At 40.1% G+C, this 22,890-nt stretch overlaps 1 long non-coding RNA gene across 2 annotated transcripts; it reads left to right on the plus strand.

The window, feature by feature from the left end:
• The first annotated feature begins 1,617 nt into the window (after positions 1 to 1,617).
• LOC107286390 lies at positions 1,618 to 22,380 on the plus strand. Of its 2 annotated transcripts, none has more exons than XR_001548857.1 (3): positions 1,618 to 1,800; positions 14,303 to 14,365; positions 22,324 to 22,380. It is a non-coding gene; the product is annotated as an uncharacterized LOC107286390 (long non-coding RNA). The 2 variants fall into 2 exon arrangements; XR_001548856.1 differs by having other exon boundaries at positions 14,281 to 14,365; positions 22,324 to 22,340.
• The last annotated feature ends 510 nt before the right edge of the window (positions 22,381 to 22,890 follow it).

Genomic DNA, 22,890 nt, shown 5'->3' on the forward strand with positions numbered 1-22,890 from the left:
TAGGAGATGGTGTAGTTGGGTAGCAGGGAGGGGTGCAAAGTTCCTGCCAATTCGCCTTCGCTGCAGACAACTTGCATGTGCAAAGTTTGCCGGCCAGGTGTTTTGGCGCGTTCAGCAGCAATTCCTATTGGCTTTCGAAAGCCAATAGCGGGAGTAGCACAGCTCATGCAAAAGTTGAAAAAAAAACCATCAAAAAAGGGTGCAAGAACGCCGTTCTGAGTGTTCTATGAGAAAAAAAGCCCTGCAAATTAGTCTTCAAATATCGAAAAGGAGGACATGTAGGAGGACACTTTTCGAGGGAGGACAGAACTTACAAAAGGAGGACTGTCCTCCCTAAAGGAGAACGGTTGGTCACCTTACTCTTGATTCTAAGTAGCTTCAATAGCTAAATAAGCCTATCTTCAACTGTGGTGGTGTGCTAGCTTTGGTGATCCATGATTTAAAACCCCCTCAATTGGATTACAGCAATCACGGTAATGGAGCTACCCTTGCAGAGTGTCTGGAAATTTCAACTGATACAGAATCCAACTACAGATTCTTAATTGGGACAGGCAAATCAGATCAACCGGCACAGACATGAAATCACTGAGTTGTAAATCTGTCAGTTACCAATCCCAAATTAGGGTGTCAACATTAATCTGTAAAGTCCTAAATCATGTATGTAAAAGATCCCGGCCCAACACTAACCTGTATTTTAATGTCAGCTGCAAAGATGCTGCTTTTATAAAGAGTCAATAGGGTACAATGGTTCAGGTGATGGGTACCCTCAGCCATGGAAGCCCACTGGATGACTTGGTTTACTCACTTTCTCTCATCTTAATCTACCTCACAGAACCATTGTTGTGGGGGGAAAGGAAAGAAAGAAACACTACATAGGCCACCTTGAGCTCGCGAATGAAAGGCAGGATATACTTTAATAAATATATAAATATATGGTCCACCAATGAGCTCAGCTCACAACGCAGGGACCAGGATTTGGATCTTCTCAGTGGCAGCACTCCAGTTATGGAACTTTATCCCAAAGAAATTACAACTACTTTCTCTTGTTTTAAAAGACAAAGGTAAGAAAGCAAAGGCGTTTTAAATGGGAGCCAGTTAGGATTATAAATTATCCTGGACTAGATGGCAATTTTGGACAGCTTTTTAAACCAGATTCCTTAAAATTGCTATATTTTATTACCTTTTATGATTGGAGAATTTCTCGTTTTTAATTGTTCTTGTGGACACCACTTCCTTTTATTGTAGGAGAAGGATTAATACGAAATAATCCCATCTAGAGAAGGAAAATAATAAGTGGACATTTGCTTATTTGCATCTATTTATATAGGTATAAATTAATTCCCTTGTGCAATAACTCTTTGCCTAGAAACAAAATCCACTGGGCCCACTTGCAACTCTTAGGGCAATTCATTTCTAAGGAAATGAATGAGATTGTATTGTACGCTTACCGTTGTACCACAATCTAATTGATCCCTTACTCATTCAATTCACTGGAGGCTTCTCCAAAAGAGGTTGGCAGAAGATTTCTGCTAAAGTTTGCTTTTGAAAGCCATACTAGCAGTTGCGCTGCTAATTCCTAAACCAGTTAAACCTGCCCTTTTAAAGCTCATAACTGATTTCCTGATGGGTCACAGACCTGACTCGATGCCGTGTTAAGAATGGCTGCTCTTGACCACGTCTCTTCTGTTGAAATAGGAAGTCAGACCTTCTTAAAAAGATGTATTGCTCAATGCCTTATGTAAATTGAAGTGATCATTTTTATGAATACATCATCAAACAAACCACGGTTTAAGGCAACAGGTAAGGGTAATTTTGCTTTTAACAATTTATCTAGAGATCTGAATGGAGTGGTAAGAGAAGGCTGCATATTATACAAATGAGTCACGTTCCTTTGTCTAAGGTTTATGCTAGCATAAGAGCAACGAAATGTACTTGAATAGATATTTACCCATAACTTTTAATTCTATAACAGTAGATGAGGCTGGCTTGGAGTTAGTAAACAGATTTCAGATTTATTAGTGGGTGGATGTAGTTTCTCCTTTCCACACCCTGCCATAGCAACAAAAAAAAAGCAAACAAGGTACTCTTTATATCTTACCTTCAAACAGATATGCATAATATTGCAGACAAATGGTGGAAAATCCATTGTGTGCCTAGTTAGATCTATAACCAGTGTTGTGAGCCATACTTCCTATTTTTCAGTGTATGCACGTGTAGTGATCTTGATATAATTGGCTTGAATGTCTAATAATTTTTATGGAGTTATTTCTAAAGCTGAAATAATAAAGAGAACAAAGCAAGGAGAGAACATATCAAGGGCAATAGAAGTAGACAGGGCATATTTGGTAGGCACAGATTATTAATTAAAACAGAAAAGGAAAAGCTGGAGAACGGAGTGACTTTCCTGGAGAAAATGGAACACTGAGCAGGAACAGAGTTATGAAGAGGGAGATTCCTTACAAGTAATCCTCGACTTATAACAGTTCGTTCAGTGATGGTTTGAAGTTACAATGGCACTGAAAAAAAGTGACTTATGACTGTTTTTCATACTTATGACCAGTAGTGGGATTCAGCCAGTTGGCACCACTTCGGCAGAACCGGTAGCTGATTTTTTGTTGCCCAGGCCCAGAATGGACTTCTGGAAGCGGCATCCACACAGAGAACCGGTTGTTCACATATTTGAATCCCACCACTGCTTATGACCATGGCAGCATCCCCATAGTCACATGATCAAAATTCAAATTAAATTCAACTGACTCATATTTATAACGGTTGCAGTATTCCGGAGTCCTGTGATCACCTTTTTGTGACCTTCTGTTCCGTCCCAGCCTACGTGAGTCCTTGTTATGCTCACAAGGAGAAACCCCTCTTCCAAGAAACAGGCAGGAAGCGCAAGAAAAAACTGACCCCTTTTATTCTCACAGACCTGAGTCAAATATCCAAGACAAACAAACACAGTTCACAAAAACTCGACCCTCAACACAAATGGTTGCCTTTGGCAACCAGCACCTCCCACACCTTCCCTTTTATAATTCAGCCAAGGCATGGCTTCCTAATGCCTTCTCCTTTGCAGCTGCCCCATTGCATTCCTCTGTCCTACTCGCTTCTCTTGCCTGCACTTTCGTGCATCCTGGATTTGTCCCAACTGTTCTTCATCACTGTCCAACTCAGGCTCCCAGCACAGCTGTGTTTCAGCCTGAGCACGAGTAGAGGGGCCAGGCTCCTTGTCCGACTGTAAGTCTTGGAGCTCCTCAGAGCCTTCCTCTGAGTCTAATGTCACTCCAGGCCCCTCCTCCTCATCTGATTCCTCAGACTCAGCTGTCGGATCCACTGGCTGGCGAGCAATCACAATACCTTCTGCCAAGCAAAGACAGTGGGGAAGCCAGATGCACTTAACAACCATGTTAGTAACTTAACAACTGCAATGATTCACTTAACAACTATGGCAAGAAAAAGTTGTTAAATGGGCCAAGACTCAACAACAACAACTGTCTTGCTTAGCAGCAGAAAGTTTGGGCTTAATTGTGGTTGTAAATCAAGGGCCAACTGTACTTGTTCCAGATTAGGGATTATTTAAAAAAATGTATTTTTATTTTCTTGACACATTTAGGAACTATTTTAAAATCTCTGCATTATTTTACACTTTCTATTTTCCTTCCTGGCAGCATTGTGTCTCTTAGTTGTCATTATCCTGGGATACCATCTTGGCTTTATTGTTGTCCTTATGTTCTTAATTTATACACTACCCAGAAAAAATTACTTATTGGTGATTTAAAACGTACTAAATGTAATTAAAGGAATAAAAATGGAGCCAATATTCACTCTTTTAATTTTTCTTCTCTAGAGAAGCAATGTAATTTCAGTGTAAAATTTGCTGAAAGTAAAATTATTTTAATCATTTTTCACTCAAACCGTAAGAATTATCATTTCGTTCTCTGTGATAAAAGTGCAATTAATACAACGTCAGGGTTGAGAAATCATTAAAAAAAAATTTGAAAACCAATGCTAAAAGTTCGACCATCATCTCGTTCTTAATACATTAAAATGTAATTTCCTATTATTATAAATAAATAAATATAATTGTAAACTATTATATAATACCTGCATGAACTTGGTCGATGGAACGGAATGTCTCGCCAACCTGACAGTTTAAATCAAAATTATGGGAAAATTGGTATGAGGAAGGGCAAGATTCTCTAAGGTTGTTTCCAAGATTGGTGAGCTAAGATGCTCTGGTCCCATTCTTCTAGCAGAAAATCAAATTATAAAATGTAAGAGTTGGAAGGAAACTCGGAAATAACCTAGTCCAATTGCTTGCTCGGTGTAGGGATCCACTATTCTACCCACTGCCAAAGCAGTTTGTTCCCTTGTGGAGCAGCTCTTACCATTTAGAAAGTCTTCCTAATGTCCAATCAATATTTGCTCCTTTTTGCACTTTAAACCCATTGTTTCTGGTCCTTTCTTCTGGAACAATTTGACCATTATCTACATCTCAGCCTTCCAGATGCCCCCCTTACAGGACCCTTATTAGATTGGTTTGTGTCCTCTTTGTGCTCCACTTCTTCAATATCCTTCTTAAAATATAGTGCCCAGAACTGAATGGAATATTGTCTGAATCATGTTCACAATGTTCTGGTATTTCTGAACAGAATGTCAGAGGAACAATTGCTTCTTTTGATCTGGATGCTCTAATTCTATGGATGCAACCTAGGATTGCATTTTTTTTTTTGCAGCTGTATCACAAGTACAATTACGGATAAGTTGCAAGAAAATACTTTGCTTTCTAGAACAAGGGCTACTTAGTAGTAATGAGTTTCTTTTTAAATAATCGTGCTGAGCAAATTCAGTCATAGCTGTTTGGAAACCATTATTTATGGTTTGTAAATCAAGCCACTAGGGCAGTGGTTCTCAACCTGTGGGTCGGGACCCCATTTGGGGTCGATCGACCATTTCATGGGGGTCGCCAAGCAAGGTTGTCCGCCATTTTTTTTGTCCGCCATTTTTTGTCCGCCATTTTTTTCCCCTTTTCCGGCGGGTGCCTTACCTGCCTTGGGCTGGGCCAGCTGGTGGTCGGCCTGCTCCGTCTCTGCCGCTTGCCAGCTACGCCCCAGCCGGCGCAGGGGGCGGAACCACGCATGCGTGGCGCTCCCGGGCAGGGAAAGTCCTCGACTTACGACCGGTTGGGTAGTCCTCAACTTACGACCGGTTTAGTCCTCGACTTACGACCGGTTTAGTCCTCGACTTACGACCGGTTTAGTCCTCGACTTACGACCGGTTGGAGTCACGGCATTAAAAAGGTTGAGAACCACTGCACTAGGGCTTGTGCCACAAAGTGTGTATTTCACTTATTCTATGAACCAGACTATCTGAGAACCAGGATTATATTAATCAGAGTTGATGAAACAATAACCTTTAATGCTACTTAAACCCAATTTTTATTAACAAGGAACACCAGATCTGCATTGTTCATCTACTCGTTATTCAATTTTTTCAGCCCAGCCTTGGAAGCTTACAACAATTCTGGTCAGCACGGTATGTACAATGAAAGATGTTCAAAGTTTTAATTGCAAATGCTTGGAGGTCTACCGGTCTGCTCTACTGATGAAGATGTTTACCATTCCAACAGACAGAGAAGCAACCTGGACTTTCTGGAGAAACACCCATCACTTTTCACTGACTTCCATGGGTGACATGATAGCAGTCTTCCAATATTTGAGGGGCTGTCACGAAAAAGAAGGGATCAATCTATTCTCCAGAGAACCTGAGGGCAGAACAAGAAGCAATCTGTGGGAAGGAGAAAACCAACCTAGAACTAAGGAGAAATTTCCTGACAGAACAATCAACCAGTGGAACGGTTTGCCTTCAGGAGTTGTAGGTGCTCCATCCCTGGCAGTTTGTAAGAAGAGATTATGCAGTCACGAGACCGAAACATTAAAGATGTCATGCTTGAGCAGGGGGTTGGGTTAGAAGACTTCCAACTCTGTTCTACTGACACAAGCTGACATTATTTGAAAGCCATTTTGTCAGATGAAGATAGTCATGTCTGCCATCACTCGCTTGTTTGGGGACCTTTTATTAAGACATTGCAATGTATAAAAAAATGTAAAGGTGGAAAGCTACAGAAAACATTTAAAGTGCATTGATTCTGCAAACATAAATCTATTTCTACTTTTTTCTTGTCTTTGCCCATCATCCCTATGGTTATACTGATTTCCGGTATACGGATAATTCTCAACCTACGACCACAAATGGCTCTAGAATTTCTGTTGCTAAGCAGGGCAGTTGTCAAGCACCCAACTTTGCGGTCTTTTTTGTTATGGTTGTTAAGCAAATCGCACAGTTTGTTAAGCAAACCTGGTTTCCCCCATTGCTGGCAATCACATGACCCCAGGACACTGCAGCTGTCATGAATACATGCTAGTTGCTAAGCGCCTGAATTTTGATCACATGATTGTGAAGAGCCTGCAATTGTTATGAGTGCAAGGACCCGTAATAAGTCACTTTTTTTTTCAGTGCTGTTGCAAGATTGAAGGGTTGCTAAACAAATCATTGTAAGCTGAGGACTGCCTGTATAAATGATTTCCCTTTCAGACAGTCTGAAAAGGAGGGAACCCGGTTGGTTGTTTACACAGGTGAATGTGATTCAGCAGTTGGTGTCTAAATAATGAGCAGAGTCATCAATTGAAAAGCTGCAATCTTGCCCCCAGCTAGGTTGCGTACACTCTAATAAAGTCACAAAGGTTTAAGCAGCTGAATTGTCTTCTTTTTTTTTTAGAGTACAGTAGAGTTAATGACTCAAATTCTATCTATAGTGACATGGTAATAAACCTCTCTGAACTTTTAAATAAATATAAATGGGATGTGGCTTTGCAGTAATTGAGGTACTCCCAAAGCCACACGCATAGAGTAAATCGCTGGTTCACATATACCACTGATGGCAAACCTTTTAGAGACCGAGTGCCCAAAAACTGGCCCCGCCCTCACTCCACCCCCTGCCCCACCTGCCCTCAGGGCCACTCACCGCCTCCAGGGCCCGCCACAGATCGCCCAGCAGCGCCATGGCCACGCCCTCTGCCTGCGCCTCGCAGCATCAACTGTGCGCGATGGGGCATGAGGGTAGAGTCTTGTCTACGCTGTCTGGCTGCCATGTCCTTGGCTGCACTGCTCTGCGTGGGCCATGCTCAGGGGCGACTCTCCTCCAGGGGGGCTGCTGGTGAGGAGCAGTTTGCAGGGGGCAAGGCTGGGGCAATGGCACGTGTGCCCACAGAGAGGGCTCCAAGTGCTGCCTCTGGCACTTGTGCCATAGGTTCGCCACCACTGACATATACCATTCAAAGTTATGATGAACACCCTCAAAATACTTACAATCTGAATTTGAAACACCGATGGCTGCTTCCCCTCTGCAGTCACATGATTGTATTTGGGGTACTTGACAACCAGCTCGCATTTACGGCCCTTTGCACCATCCTGAGGTCATGTGACTGTGATTTATAATTTTTCTTTCTTTCTGGAAACCGACATTTACTTCCGTTTTCGGCAGAAAAGAAGACAGTTTTTGCATTTGCTTAACAAATGTGGTGTTCTCTTAAGCATTCGCAAAAAAAAAAGTAATAGATCAGTTGTGTGACGACCCACTTAATGACCAGCACAACTTATCACCATAATTTTAGGTTTAATTACTGTCATAAGATGAGGACTACCTGTATGTGGACAAATGTTTATCTTGGCCCCTTAGATTTATTTGATCCTGTAAATGCTTAGCAAAATGCCAAGCAACAGTGAGAGATTAGTAACTATCGTAATCCGATTGCAGCAGAAGACAGCCAGCTATGTTCCAGGGATGGGGGAGGAATTCATAAACAGCAATATATTTATTAGACCAACAGAAGATTCGGAAATAGCATGGAAACTTTCATATTTCTGAGAACATCTGTCAGAATGATTACTCCTTCCCCTCCCAAAAAAATCTGGAAGATGGAAGAGGGGGAAAAATTACTAATGTTTAAGATGCATCTACGTCAGATTAGTCTTAGATGAAAAGTGGAAAAAATGAGCAGACAGGCAAATTGGGCCTATCAGATGCAGAAGCAGCATTGGCTAATTAAATTTCTTTTAATTTATTCCCTAAGTGCACACATACTCATGTTAAAAGAAGAGATGAAAAAGGATGTGTGTGTACAAATTACCCTGAATCAAATTATCTGTGGGATTGCTTTTCTTCCTTTGAGCCAGCCTGAATATTGTTATATTGTTATAAACTTACAATTCGTAGCTTCATATTGTAGGTATAACTAGCATTTGAGGGTAATGTCATAAACTATTAAGGAAACCATGGTTAAATAGTGTGAGAATCAGTAATTGCACCCAGTTTTTAAATTTCCTCCCTTTCTTTGTTTCCACTCTTCATTTAGAAACAATTTATTATACCAATGGCTCTTTATGCTCAATTAACTGACTTTTTTGATGGTCCATTATTTTACTATCTAATGCTTTATTCATTTTTAATGTGCACTTTTGAAGTTCATTTCTAATGTTTATTTTAAATGGTAGATGTGTAGAGTGCCACACACACATGACACTAAATAATGTGGCACATATAGAAGTTACAATTACTGAAATTCAATATGAAAAATAAATAATAATTCCCTGGCCCACTTTTGATCATTTGATTACAATTGATACAGCTGCAGCTGGATGCAGAGTAGAGTTCAGTGTATTATATATTCTTTTTGCTTTTTAGAGCAGCAAATCATCCTGTGAGTCAAAATGGGTATAGTTAGAGTCTGAATATCAGCATTGTGCAACTGGAAAAGAAAGAGACATATTTTCAGCAATGTGGATTTTGTCATCTCCAACCTCACACGACTGCTCTTGTGACTAGGATAGCAACCAGACTTAACAGTTCAAGTTTTTTGGGATAGCTTACTTCGTTACACCAGGAAAAGCTTCCTTGGCTGATGCTTTATATGTCTAGTTCAGGGGTCTTCAAACTTGGCCCTTTTATGACTTGTGGACTTCAACTCCCAGAATTCCTCAGCCAGCATTGCTGGCTGAGGAATTCTGGGAGTTGAAGTCCACAATTCATAAAAGGGCCAAATTTGAAGACCCCTGGTCTAGTTATTTAAAAAGCCACAGCAGCAGACTATCAAAAAGGTTTCATATCATTTAGTATGTGGTTTATTGCACGACGTGAATGCAAAACTGATGAATGACAATTGTCTCTCTTGATGGATCAACCAATATAGTTAAATTTCGAAATCCAGAACCCATTATTTGAACACACATCTTCACCAATACTGAATAGAAGTTAAAGATTAATGTTCACATTACCTAACATCTCAAATATCAGATTGTTAAATGCAAGAGTTGTGTGGGTTTGGAAAGTGAGTCCTCTCTCGTTCTAACAGACAAATATATGTATCTCTTCCTGGTCTTAAAATAAGCCTGCTTCAAAGCAGACCTTGAAGGTTATTTTCCCTCTGACCTCTTTGCTTCAGTGAAATATGATGCTGAATATATAATACCCATGGAATGATCCACAGAGTTGCCTCCTATTTGAAGTGGGCTGTTGCTACTCTTTTTCCCTCTTGCTACCTGCAACGCTACCTATATTTCCTAAAGCCAAGTCACACTATAAAACTGAAGAATAACAGAATAACAGTTGGTAGGGACCTTGGAGGTCTTCTAGTCCAACCCCCCACTCAAGCAGGAAACCCTATACAGCAAGACATGTCAAACTTGCGACGTCACATGACATCGCACAACTTATTGGAGCTTTTTCACCATTGCCAGTAATGGGGTGGGCGTGGTTTCCCGATGACATGTCCGGCCTGTGGGCCAGCAGTTTGACACCCCTGCTATACAGGTATCCTTGACATACAACAATTCATTCAGTGACTATTCAAAGTTACAACAGCACTGAAAAATGTGACTTATGGCCATTGTAGCATCCCCATCGTCATGTGATCAAAATTTTGACGCTTGGCACTGGATTCATTTTTATGACAATTGCAGTGTCCTGGGGTCATGTGATCACATTTGTAACCTTCTGACAAGCAAAGTCAATGGGGAAGCCAGGCTCACTTAACGACTGTGTTATTAACATAACAACTGCAGTGATTCACTTAACAACTGTGGCAAGAAAGGTCATCAAATGCAAATTTCACTTAACAGATTTCTTACTTAGCAACATAAATTTTGGGGCTCAATTGTGGTTGTAAGTTGAGAACTACCTGTGCCATTTCAGACAAATGGTTGTCCGATCTCTTCTTAAAAACCTCCAATGTTGGACACCCACAACTTCTAGCAGCAAATTACTCCACTGTTTAATTGTTCTGTCAGAAAATTTCTCCTCAGTTCTAGGTTGCTTCTCTCCTTGTTTAATTTCCATCCATTGCTTCTTGTCCTGCCTTCAGGTGCTTTGGAGAATAGGTTGACCCTCTCTTCTTTGTGGCAGCCCACAAATGAGATTGAATCACAATCAGACTGAAGAAGGCTACTCTGCATGATCCTCGGACAGGATTCTTTAAGAATTGTTCACATATGAATCTGCCCCAATACATTAATGGAGGTTGTGTGCCATCATTCCTGGCTAGCCAATCTGCTCTCACTTGGCTTGAAAGACCAAGTCAATCACAGCTCCAAACAAAATCTCACTTTTGAGTTTATTTGAGCAAGTAATTTTAAAATCTGGACATGAAGAGTTTTTTTGAGGAAAGATGTTCTTTAGATGCTAATTGTATATTGTTTCACAATGTAATAAGCCAATCCTGTTGGTCTTAAAGGCCCTTCTGTGTATTCCATCCTTTGAGATCCCGAGCTTCTGCTCTGAATTCTCCTGCCTTAAAGGCATCATTGATGAGCAATAAAATCTGTTTTATTGTAAAAATGATTTCTTTTTCTTTTGTATTTTAAAAATTGTTTCTCCCTTGGATTTTAGATTTGTATAGGAAAATAATTACTGGTTTCTGAACATTTCATTACCAGGCTAGATAACATCTTCAGAGGAGTTTAGGGGATGTCAGTGTTAGTGTTCTTCTGTTTATAAGGGCTTTGGGTGGTCAGTAGGTCTTGTGATAGGTCAGGTGTGGGTGTGTCAAGTGAGGGTCTTGTGATGAGTCATCAGTGGGAGTCTTGTGATGGGGAGGTTGCACCAGGTGAGGATCATTGGGAGGTGAAGTGCTGGTTGGGTTGAGGTTTGCTGTTGCCTCTGGTTAGCTGTGCAGTTGATTTGGACTCTGAGGGGATCGTAGGCTAGTTGTAGATCAATGTGTCAGTTGATGGAAATACCTGTGGAGTCCCAGGCTTCGATGAACTCATGAGTGTGATGGGTGGTAGTGTGGCCGATGATTTCTGTGTTGCTCCAATCGAACTGGTGCTATTTGGTGTCAGTGTGGATAGAGATTAAGGATTTGGGATCATAGCGTTTGACTGCCAGCTGGTGCTCATGGATCCGGGTTTTTAATTGACGTGATGTTTGTCCCACGTAGAATTGGTTTCCATTGTTGCAGTTGATTTTGTAGATTACATGGTTTCTTTCATCCTTCTGTGTCTTGTCCTTGATTCTGGATAATTCCTGGTGGAGTGTGGCTGTGGGTTTGTGGGCTATTGCTATTCTTAGGGGTTGGAGAATTCTAGCTATCATTTCTGACACCCTTTTTGTGTATGGTAGGGTTAGTTTTTGCATAATGGTTGGCTGTGTGATGTGTTGTGGTTTGTGTGCTGTGTGTTGGAATACAATGTTTTTTGGATAGCCGTTATGGAGAAAGATGTCAAGCAGCTGTTTCTCTTCCACTTTTCTTAGTGTTATGGTGCTGCAGTGTGCGTCCTGACCCTTCTGAAGAGGGTCTGGACGCAGCTTCTTTTGTGTGCGGTGGGGTGGTTGCTTGCGAAGCTGAGGATCTAGTCTGTTTGCGTGGGTTTGCGGTAGACGTGGTTTCCAATCCTCAGTTGTCTAGTCTCCTTATGGCGATGTCGAGGAATGAAAGTCTGTTGTCTGTTTCCTCTTTGCATGTGAATTTGACCCCAGGGAATATGTTATTGAGTAGGTGGTGTGTTTCTTCAATTTGGTATCATTTCATGATGATGATGGTGTCATCAACTTGACGGGTCCAGAATGTTGGTTGGATGGCGGGTAGAGCTATAGATTCGAGTTGTTGCATGACAGCTTCTGCTATTAGGCCTGATAGGTGTGATGCCATCGGGGTACCTTGCACTTGCTTGTAGATTTTCCCATTGAACTTGAAGTATGTGTTGAGGCATAGATCCAGAAGTTTCATGATGGTTTCTGTGGGCATGGTTTCTTGGTGGCATCATTTTTGTGGGTATGGTGTTTAGTGAGTAGACGGTGTATGGTTTGCTAAGCCAGGTTAATGTCAATTGAGGTGAAGAGAGTAGTGACATCGAGGAAGCCCTTATAAACAGAACAACTGACACTGACATCCCCTAAACTCCGCTGAAGATGTTACCTAGCCTGGTAACGAAACGTTCGGAAACCAACCCACAAGCTCAGAGAACAAACCTTCACCCTCATCCTAATACCTGAGCTACAGATATTCGCCACTATTGCAAAATTTGATTAGATGAAAGTCATTAAGAATGTCAATGCTATACTCGCCTGGTGTTGTGATTCCTCACCAGCCAGTGGACCCGGCAGCTGAGTCTGAGGAATCAGATGAGGAGGAGGGGCCTGGAGTGACATTAGACTCAGAGGAAGGCTCTGAGGAGCTCCAAGACTTACAGTCGGACGAGGAGCCTGGCCCCTCTACTCACGCTCAGGCTGAGACACAGTTGTGCTGGGAGCCTGAGTTGGACAGTGATAAACAACAGTTGGGACAAATCCAGGATGCACGAAAGCATAGGCAAGAAAAGCGAGTAGGACAGAGGAATGAATGGGGCGGCTCCAAAGGCAAAAGAGAAGGCATTAGGAAGCCACACCTTGGCTGAATTATAAAAGGGAAGGTGTGGGAGGTGCTGGTTGCCAAAGGCAACCATTCATGTTGAGGACTGAGTTTCTGTGAACTGTGTTTGTTTGCCTTGGACATTGACTCAGGTCTGTGAGAATAAAAGGGGTTGGTTTTTTCTTGCGGTATCTGCCTGTTTCTTGGAAGAGGGGTTTCTCCTTGTGAGCATAACAAGGACTCACGTAGGCTGGGACAGAACAGCTAGATTACAATTTTCTTGCATATGGAGTTACAAATGTAGGCAAAGCGACTTAATTTAAATGAAAGACCTGCTACCTAGAACAGCACATAGGCAATAAGGATTTATTTTTTAAACATGCCTGGCACCATATTTAAGTGAAGCTCCCATTTCCGGATATTCAAAAATTTAAAAAGTTATTTCCGGTTACTTGGCTCAAAGTAAACCAATAGGCATAAAAGTGATCAGCAACAAATTTATACTGGGTTATTATTATTATTTTTAAAGGGATCTGACATGGACATTCATGAAAGATACTATGGAATTTCTAGTTGTCATTTTTCTATCAGGATGACCTCATAAGTCACTGCTGGAAAACCTTATTATTTTAGTAGAAAAACATTTCACTGCATCAGTTATTTCATTGTGCTGGGATTTACTTGTCTCTTCTTCATATGAAAAACTTATTTGTCATTTGGGCACACGAAACAGTGCTCCTGCACATGTCAAGCTGTCATCCTTATGTAAATTGAAAGCACAATGCATAATTACAGGGCTTTTTTTCTCAGAGAAAAGGTGGTGGAACGCAAACCTGGCCACGCCCTCATCAAACCCTAGGACCGCCCCTTTAGAGAACAGGAATGCAAGTAAAATTTGGGAGGGGCTATTTCCGGTGCGGCCGGCCCGGAAAAAGGTGCCGGAACGCCGTTCCGCCGCGTTCCGGCTGAAAAAAAGCCCTGCATAATTATATTGCATAATGTATAAGTATATCCATTCCATGACATGGAAATGTGAAGCAAGAATAAGGCACAAGATAAGTTTAAGAATTATAATAAGTAAATCAAGTATTTCATTAAAACTGAGTATTTGAGCTGTCCCACTATGCCAACTTTCTTCAAGATGGTAGCTTCCATATATGCTGGAACCCTAGATGTCTGCAACTGGAACAAGGAGGAGTGTGTGTGTGTGTGTGTGTGTGTGTGTGTGTGTGTGTGTTGGGGGGCAACTTAAAAAATATGTGCCATGATGCAAATTCCATGTATCCGACATCAGGACATAAGTACGTAAGGGCACTATTTGTATTATAACATTGCCACTTGCTTGCCATCATTTTTTTTTAATTCACTATGGTTGCTACAGATGTCTCTTATTGGATTTACAGTCATTCCAGTTGGGAATTTGAAGAATTATATTCCAATATGTCTGTGGCACTTGTAAGAGAAAGGTGAGTAACTCTGTTTGAACAGTACATATTATAGACTATTAAAAGATGAAGGATATGAATAAAATAGTTTATGTGAAAATGATTGAAATAATTCCTGCTGTAGTCCAATTCTAGTGAAATTCACTATAGTTTGTGTCTTAGTCTATCATGGACCTTAACATTTGTAGTTCATTAAATAATCCATGGCTTATAGTGGTGTGTGAACACCATAATACATTTCCATAAACAAATACTAATATGTGGTTTTGACCACTATGAATTAAACTACATGTAAAAATTCAGTTGCGATGACAGAAAATATTAAGTCCTAATGCCATTTATTTGTGGCTTGTGAACTATGATTTATGGCTTATCAAATTGTATGGAACCTATTGATTAAAATATAATTAATAGTGTTGGCTTTGGGTGATGTGGGAATTATCTCTTTCAAATTAACATTATAATTGTGACTGTAGTCTTCATTTTTATAGGTTCTCTTTGCAGGCCTTTGGATCAGTAATTTAATAGGTGAAGCTTTTCTGGATACAGAGAAACAGTGGGAAAAATAAGTTCATTCTGTGCCACATTTTTGTAAAAGGCGCGAATAGTAGTTCCAATTTCACATAAAATGGCATCTTCCCCTTTAAACAATGTTCTATAATATGCAATTAATTATGTTTTATTAAAGTTGTAGTCACAGGCAACAAGCTATTCTGTGTGCATGATACTAACCTAAAGAAGACATAACCAAACCACAATTGTTTTCCTTATGGTCTAATAGTTTTATTGGAGACAGAAGCCTCCAATTTGCACTGGAGAATACTCAGAGTGGAAAGAATTAACTCCTTCCTCCCCACCCCACCAACCTAAATCAAATTCATTAGCATTCATGGGAATTTAATGCATACAGATATGTATGCATTAAGAGTGTGGCACAGTGAGAGTGACATATGTAAGAGTGAAATGTGGCACAATGTGACATATCATGTCCTTATTTTCTGGAAGCTGTTTGTTTGCTTTTTAGAATCAGCTCCAAGTTTTTTCTATAGACAGTTACAAATTTTTTCATTCAAACAGAATTCTAGACTTATTGCTATTTCCTAACGAGACAACAGAACAGAACAGAATATTCTTTATTGGCCAAGTGTGACTGGATACACAAGGAATTTGTCTCCAGTGCATAAACTCTCAGTACACATACAAACAACAAAGTGATAGTCATAAGATACCAATAGGAGTAGGTAATAGGAAAAATGAGAAGGATAATAGTGATACAGTCCTACTACATGGTTAGATATTCTTAGGCATAGACAGTGCTGTCTGTGCCTAAGATCCTATCTTATCCTATCTTATCCTTTTTTCTTAAAAATAGATCATAAAATATGCATGCCCAGAAGTGATAGCCTTATGGAATTTCTTGGTCTTGGATAGCTTTGGAAGGGAAGGACGCTCTGTTCTGAAAGGCCGGCAGTCCAGGCTGCATATAAGGTTGCCAACTGATTAGGAAAAAAAACTACCTGGTGTGCTCCTCTACCTTTGCATGTTCAAAAAGGAGCAGATCAAGCCTCTCTTGGAAGGGAGCCAATTTTATCACCAGCTCACATGTTCAAACCACAGTTCCACTGCAGTAGAATCCATTTCTAAAGTGTGGGAAATCACACCCCCAGAGAAGGAAATATTAAGGGCAGGAAAAAATATATTTCCTCAGGATCTTGAAGAGGCAGGAAAGCATGCCCAGTTTTCTTAATAGCCCCAAGTCTGCCTCCCCCAAGCAGAAACCAGCTCTATAGAAATGCAGATGCAGACCATTCAGGAAAGTTGAAGCTAGAAGATTAAGAAGACAAAGACCTAAAATCTGCATACCTCACCCAAACTCTAAGAGTCATTAGCCCAGCCCCAGGGAAACATAATAGGATTAAACCACAGTTACCAAGGGCCAGAAAAGCACACTCAGACTCAGTTCAAAGTTCATGCCACAGGAATAGGAAACAACTCAAAACAAAAGGCTTCAGAGCAGCGGTTCTCAACCTATGGGTCGCGACACCATTTGGGGTCGATCGACCATTTCACGGGGGTCGCCAAGCAAGGCTGTCCGCCATTTTTTTCTCCCTTTTCCGGCAGGTGCCTTACCTCCCTTGAGCTGGGCCAGCTGGTGGTCGGCCTGCTCTGTCTCTGCCGCTTGCCAGCTATGTCTCGGCCGGCGCAGGGGGCGGAACCACGCATGCGCGGCACTCCCGGGCAGGGAAAGTCCTCGACTTACGACCGGTTGGGTAGTCCTCGACTTACGATCGATTTAGTCCTCGACTTACGACCGGTTTAGTCCTCGACTTACGACCGGTTGGGGGTCGCGGCATTAAAAAGGTTGAGAACCACTGCTTCAGAGGGTATAAAAACCCCACTCCCTACATGTGTTCCCTCTCTTTTCTGCCAGAGCCATCTTCCTGTCTGGCTCTCCTCTCCAATAAACTACAACCTTCTTCCCAAAGCAGTTGCCATGTTTATTCCCAGCTTGGATGAACCAGGATGAAGACTTTTCTTCCAATAAAAGCTTACAACAAATCTGGCTGTGGTAGATGGGGTTTCCCCCCCTGTATGTGTTGCTCTCAACATATCCAAAGGGCACTATAGATAAACCAAATAATTTTCTTATTTCAATAAGTGGGTTGCTGATGCTGCTGTTTTCTTAATGCTTGCAATCTAAACTTGCCAAATTCTGCAAGAAGGAGAAACCTTCCTGGAAGCTTTTCCTATCCTAGTAGAGAAATGTAAAGGCTTCACAAGATTCTTTCTTCTAGCGTTAAAGGCTAGTTTTTATTGAATGCGTTTCAGGAAATAATACTGCTAGTGATAAGAACAGCTGCAGCTTCAACAGAGCTTCCTGTAATTCTAGAGAACGGGGGGAATCTTTTTCATCCTTTCAAACATCCTTTGGTTTCCCTCCACTTCTGCATCTCATTAACATTTCCACTTAAAAGTCCTCAGAGGCTACTGCAAAATCCACAAACAAATCAAGGTTTGTTCTCCCCCCCCCTTTTTTTTTCTTCTTCTCCTAAGCCCTTCTCTTTTTTTCATTCCATTCCCAAGGCAAGTGCTTTCTCTTCCATTTGCCAAAAGAATTAGGGAAGGCATTTTGAAATCTCAACCGGGGAAGAGAGCCTACAATATCTGCAACCTGTTTTCGTTGTACTTGCTATTGTTCGGTCCAAATTATTCAGTGTTTGAAAGGTTAGCGCTACCCAGCAACTCGGGGCAAGGAAACCTTCTGATTGGCTGTAGGAAAGAGAACTCATATTGGTGGCTGGGTGCACGCAGCTCAGCCTTCTAATCTGTATGAGAAGGAGAATGCCACGCTCCTTCACTTCCTTTTCAACATTCGTAAATCACCCAACAGGCATGGCTAGCTTCAACTGAACTCTGCTACAAAGGACTTGAGCAAAGATGTGGATGTGTCGTGCAGATAATTTCTTACCCAAGCTGTGCTCTGAATGCGTGATAAGTCCCCTGCCTGTGCCACTTCCTTCCGAATCAATTGTGCGGCGGTGTTTAAGCTCAAGAATCTGTTGAGAAGGGATTGCTGTGGACTCATGTTTTAAGTTATGGGCAGCAGGCTTTGAGACCCATAAGGCAGTTGCCAAGTTCCAGTGAGCCAGGGCAGGAATTTCATTTGGACCTAGGATTATTCCATGCTAGAAAAATTAGCCTGTTCTTGGTTCAGCCAAAATGTATTGTGTCAGGTGAAATTACTTGCAGATACCCATAGCACAGGCAAAATTGCACAGAAAAGCCAGTTATTAGTAAATCTGTCATAGAAGCCAGCCTCTCTCTTAATTATAGATCATATGTCAACAATGCTTTTGAATAGAAATAGAAAAAATAGAACAAAACAGAACAGAACAACAGAATAGAATAGAATAGAATAGAATAGAATAGAATAGAATAGAATAGAATAGAATAGAATAGAATAGAATAGAATTCTTTATTGGCCAGGTGTGATTGGACATACAAGGACTTTGTCTCCAGTGCATAAGCTCTCAGTTAATTCCAATAGACTGAATTGGAATATTTTCATTGGATTCTGCCTAAATACAATGTTATATATAATACAAGAAATGCTCTCTTCATACAAAACCTAAAGTATATTTCCATAGATTCTTTTGCATGTGTCAAATGGAATGCCTAAATAGGTTTGAATGAGTAATCTATTAACAGCTGACAAAAAGGACATGTCTCTTAAAAAGCTTGCAAAAAATAGCAGCAGTGTCTAGAGCAAATCAAATGATGCCCAGTCATGGCATGTGTGCAATGACCTAATCACACAAACATCATAATTGCATACATGAGAAAGGATACATGGATACAAGTAGGTAAGGTGTACAAAACAATTATATTTGTGCATACTGTCTATAATCTCTTACTTGGCTTCAAGCACAAATACCCTGTTTCTCCAGAAAATAAGACCTAATGAAAATAAGCCCTAGCATGGTTTTTCAGGATGCTCGTAATATAAGCCCTACCCCCAAAATAAGCCCCAGTTAAGTCAGCCAGACGGATGCATTTACTACCGTATTTCCCTGAAAATAAGACCTAACTGGAAAATAAGCCCTAATGCGTCTTTTGGAGTAAAAATTAATATAAGACCCGGTCTTATTTTGGGGGAAACACAGGTAATAAAGCAATAACATAAGTGGAGTCCAAAGCCAAAAGTTTCTGGAACAGGAAAGTCCTGAAAACACACCTAAGATGAGAACTCAGCGAGCTTGTTGGCGCTTCTGGAAAAACAACTGTTAATTTTGTTGCTACCAGCAAGAAGAAATTGCCTTGCGTGATCATTATGCAAATTTCCACCAAATTGCAATAGAAAGCAAGATCTCTGAAGCTTATCTTAACTCCAGGTGGATTCTTATGGGCAAAAGATGATCCTTAAGATACAAACATCTCGGGTAGTCCTTTGTTTACAAGCACAATTGAGTCCAAAATTTCCGTTGCTAAGCAAGACAGTTGCTAAGTGAGTTTTGCTCCATTTTACTACCCTTCTTGCCACAGTTATTAAATGAATCACTGCAGTTATTAAGTTAGTAACGTGGTTATTAAGTGAATCTGGCTTCCCTGTTGACTTTGTTTGCTAGATGGTTTGCAAAAGATGGCCACATGACTCTAGGACACTGCAACAGTCATAAATTCATGCCAGTTGCCAAGTGTTTAAATTTTGATCACATGACCATGGGCATGCTGCAACAGTCATAGGTGTGAAAAGCAGTTATAAGTCACTTTTTTTCAGTGCCATTGTAACTTTGAACAGTCCCTGTTCAGGACCACCTGAATATGCTATTGGACCCAGAAGCCAATATTGTGAACTATTATTTCTCTAAACTATTTTCTTGCCCTTCTAGCATTTAGTTTAGTTTTAAAAGTATATACAGTAGTGGCCAAAATTGTGGGAACCTTTTGGGAAAAGTGTACAGTAGAAATGCTACCTTTGGTTAAGTTTCCACCAATTTTCTTCTAATTTCTTTATAACTGTAGCCTTGTTCACTTAATAATACTATTTTATGTCACTTTCTGGGCAACCAGTCAACTCTTTGCACCATTATTTTATTTTTATTACGTTTTACAAGCACTAAATGAAAGAACACAAAAAAACCCAACCAACTTGATAGCGATCACATAACACACTAACAAATGTCCTCCTCTCAGCTTCAATACATGACATCAATAACTGATTCCTACTGTGATCTGATTGGCTCATTGCCAAAACAAGATGAGACCTGATTGGCTCTCTAAACACTCATGCTCATTGGCTACAATCATATGATATCAACCTAAGCAAGTTGTGCTTCCTTTTTCTGGTTATTTGACTATAACTTTTCATAGAATATAGTACAGATAATTGAACAAACTTTGTTGCATTACATCAGGGGTAGTCAACCTTGGCTCTTTTATGACTCGTGGACTTCAATTCCCAGAATTCCTGAGCCAGCTTAGCTGGCTCAGGAATTCTGGGAGTTGAAGTCCACGAGTCATAAAAGAGCCAAGGTTGACTACCCCTGCATTACATTCTTGATTAAATTATCTTTCCATTGATATATAATTTTATGATACTACTCCCACCCCCAAAAGTGGTGTTATTAGCCATCAAAACTCAAAAATACACTTTTCCCAAAAGGTTTCCACAATTTTGGCCACTACTGTAAGTAATGCAGTATCTTACGAAATATTAACAGTGGAAGATATTTACCTCAGCAACAAGATTTGAACAGGACATCCACAATAGTATGTTGTATTAAAAATAACAAAAATGCAGCGGTACCTTAAAGGCTAATCAATTTATTGCTTTTTATGATGAAATGGACTGTAGTAAACATAGTGAATAAATAAACTTTCTGGTTTATAGTTCCATAAGATTAGGATTTTTTAAAAAAATTGTTAAAGAGAACTCAAATGGGAAGACAAACTAATGTAAGTGTGGGGGGGGGGGAGAGGAATAATTTTTCTGAACACCAGGAGAATTATTTAGAAAAAGAACTTCATTGTGAATAATATACCGGAATATTTGAAAATAGCACTGATTATGTTATAATGGCCTTATATTCTCCCACAAGCAGCAGCTTGCAAAGTAGTTTTCTTTCTCTGTCCTTTCCTCAATTTTTTTTATTAATATACTTCATATTTTTGAAGTTCTTCATTCTAAACCTGATGGCCTCAGGCAAGAAATTGCAGCTGTGCATGTAAAACAAATTCCCAACCAACATTAAGATGTTTTGGTGTTCATTAACATTTCAATTCAGATCCTTTTTTCTAGTTAAAAGAAAATTTGTAGACCGCCCACTGCAAGGAATTATTGCATTTAATTTTGCTTAATTTTGTCCAAAGGAAAATAGAAATAAAAAGGAGGGGTTTTTTTTCTGCAAAAAGAAATATGCTTTGACTGCTGTTGATTCTTTTCACCCCTTCTCAAAACATAACAGATGTAACCTGCAGTCTTTGAAAGTAAGAAAATACGTATGTGCACATAGGCACAACCCCCCCGCACACTGTCTTTTGCATTCAATAAAATGCTCTAATTTCCTAAAGTGGGAGATTATGTTTGTCTCACAGGGGACCTTGAAATTTAATTTGAACAATTATTTCAAATTGGGTTGTACAGAAGCAAGATAGACTAAATTCAGCTTTCAGAGATTGCCTCCCTCCCCATTGTATATTTTTCTCAAAAGAGAAAAAGAGACCCTTTTGTGAGCTTCACATGGAGATCTCCAGAACTTCATTTGGGGCCATCACAGACCATTCCATTGTTCTGAAGACTGACATGCCCTCACAAAAACGGGGAAAGATGCTTTTTGTTTTCTACAGTAAGCTGGTCAAGATATAGTATGCCATCCTATTGGACAAAGCAAATAATAGATTTTGGAAGGCAACAACATATGCAGCCAATTCATATCTATAAATCAGGGGTCTCCAAACATGGGCAACTTTAAGATTTGTAGACTTCATCTCTCAGAATTCCCCAGCCATCACTACCTGGAGAATTCTGGGAGTTGAAGTCCACAAGTCTTAAAAGTTGCCAAGTTTGGAGACTCCTGATCTATAAAACTGGCTGTCAAGATTCTCCTGAACTGTATTACAAGTGCTGGTTTTAAACTCCAGTCTCCACCCCCGCCTGCCGGGATTTCAGTTCTACTAACATCAAACTTCATAGTCACATTTAAGAATCTTATTCTCAGTGATTGGCTTTAAAAATGTTTGATGTGTTTATTTCAATGGTAGTGTTGTTCCAAAGTCAGATAATTTCCTATTGATTTCTAGATAGTAGGATGGAAGCTAAACAGCACAGTGAAAGAGAAATACATTTTAAAATAAAGTTATCATGTATGATGGACATGTGTTAAACCAAAGAGGTACTGGACAAAAATACATACTTGGCTAGAAAAGATGTTGGGAAAGCATGTCGATTTTAAACCTGAACTTTTTTTTTACTACTGTAGGTATAATGCCAGAAAAGATTGATAAACAAAGTATATACTTGATTTTACATGTGATAACAGCGGCAAGAATCACATTCGCACAATATTGGAAAAATGAAGAAATACCACCAGAGGAAGAAATAATTAAAAAATTACTAGAATGTGCGGAAATGGACAGACTTACTATGAGGTTGAAAGAAAAAGAAGAAACAGAATACTTTCAAACTTGGAACTTATTTTATCCATGGCTGGGGAAAAGAATAAGGGACCAGGAATTAAATTTGTATTAGTGAATGATAAACTCAGACAACACGTTTGTTGAATAAATACTACTGAATTGAATGGAAAAAAATTAATAAAAACTTTACAAAAAAAGAGAAAGAAAGTTCATTTTCCTGGGTTAATTCAGATTTTCTTTAGAAGTTAAAGAATATGTAATGCATTTTGTTCATCCTAATACATTGAAAGCAGTAGCAGTAAACCCTGAGTCATTCAAGGTAGTGCCCTCTTCATCACAATGCCCAACTTGTTCATCTCTCTCTAACATTTGGCCATCCAGCTAGGACCTCTTTTGTCCTAAAAGTGAGA

Source organism: Protobothrops mucrosquamatus, unplaced genomic scaffold (assembly GCF_001527695.2).
Source record: "Protobothrops mucrosquamatus isolate PMUCROS unplaced genomic scaffold, P.Mucros_1.0 scaffold_6, whole genome shotgun sequence".
Classification (NCBI taxonomy): Eukaryota; Metazoa; Chordata; class Lepidosauria; order Squamata; family Viperidae; genus Protobothrops; species Protobothrops mucrosquamatus.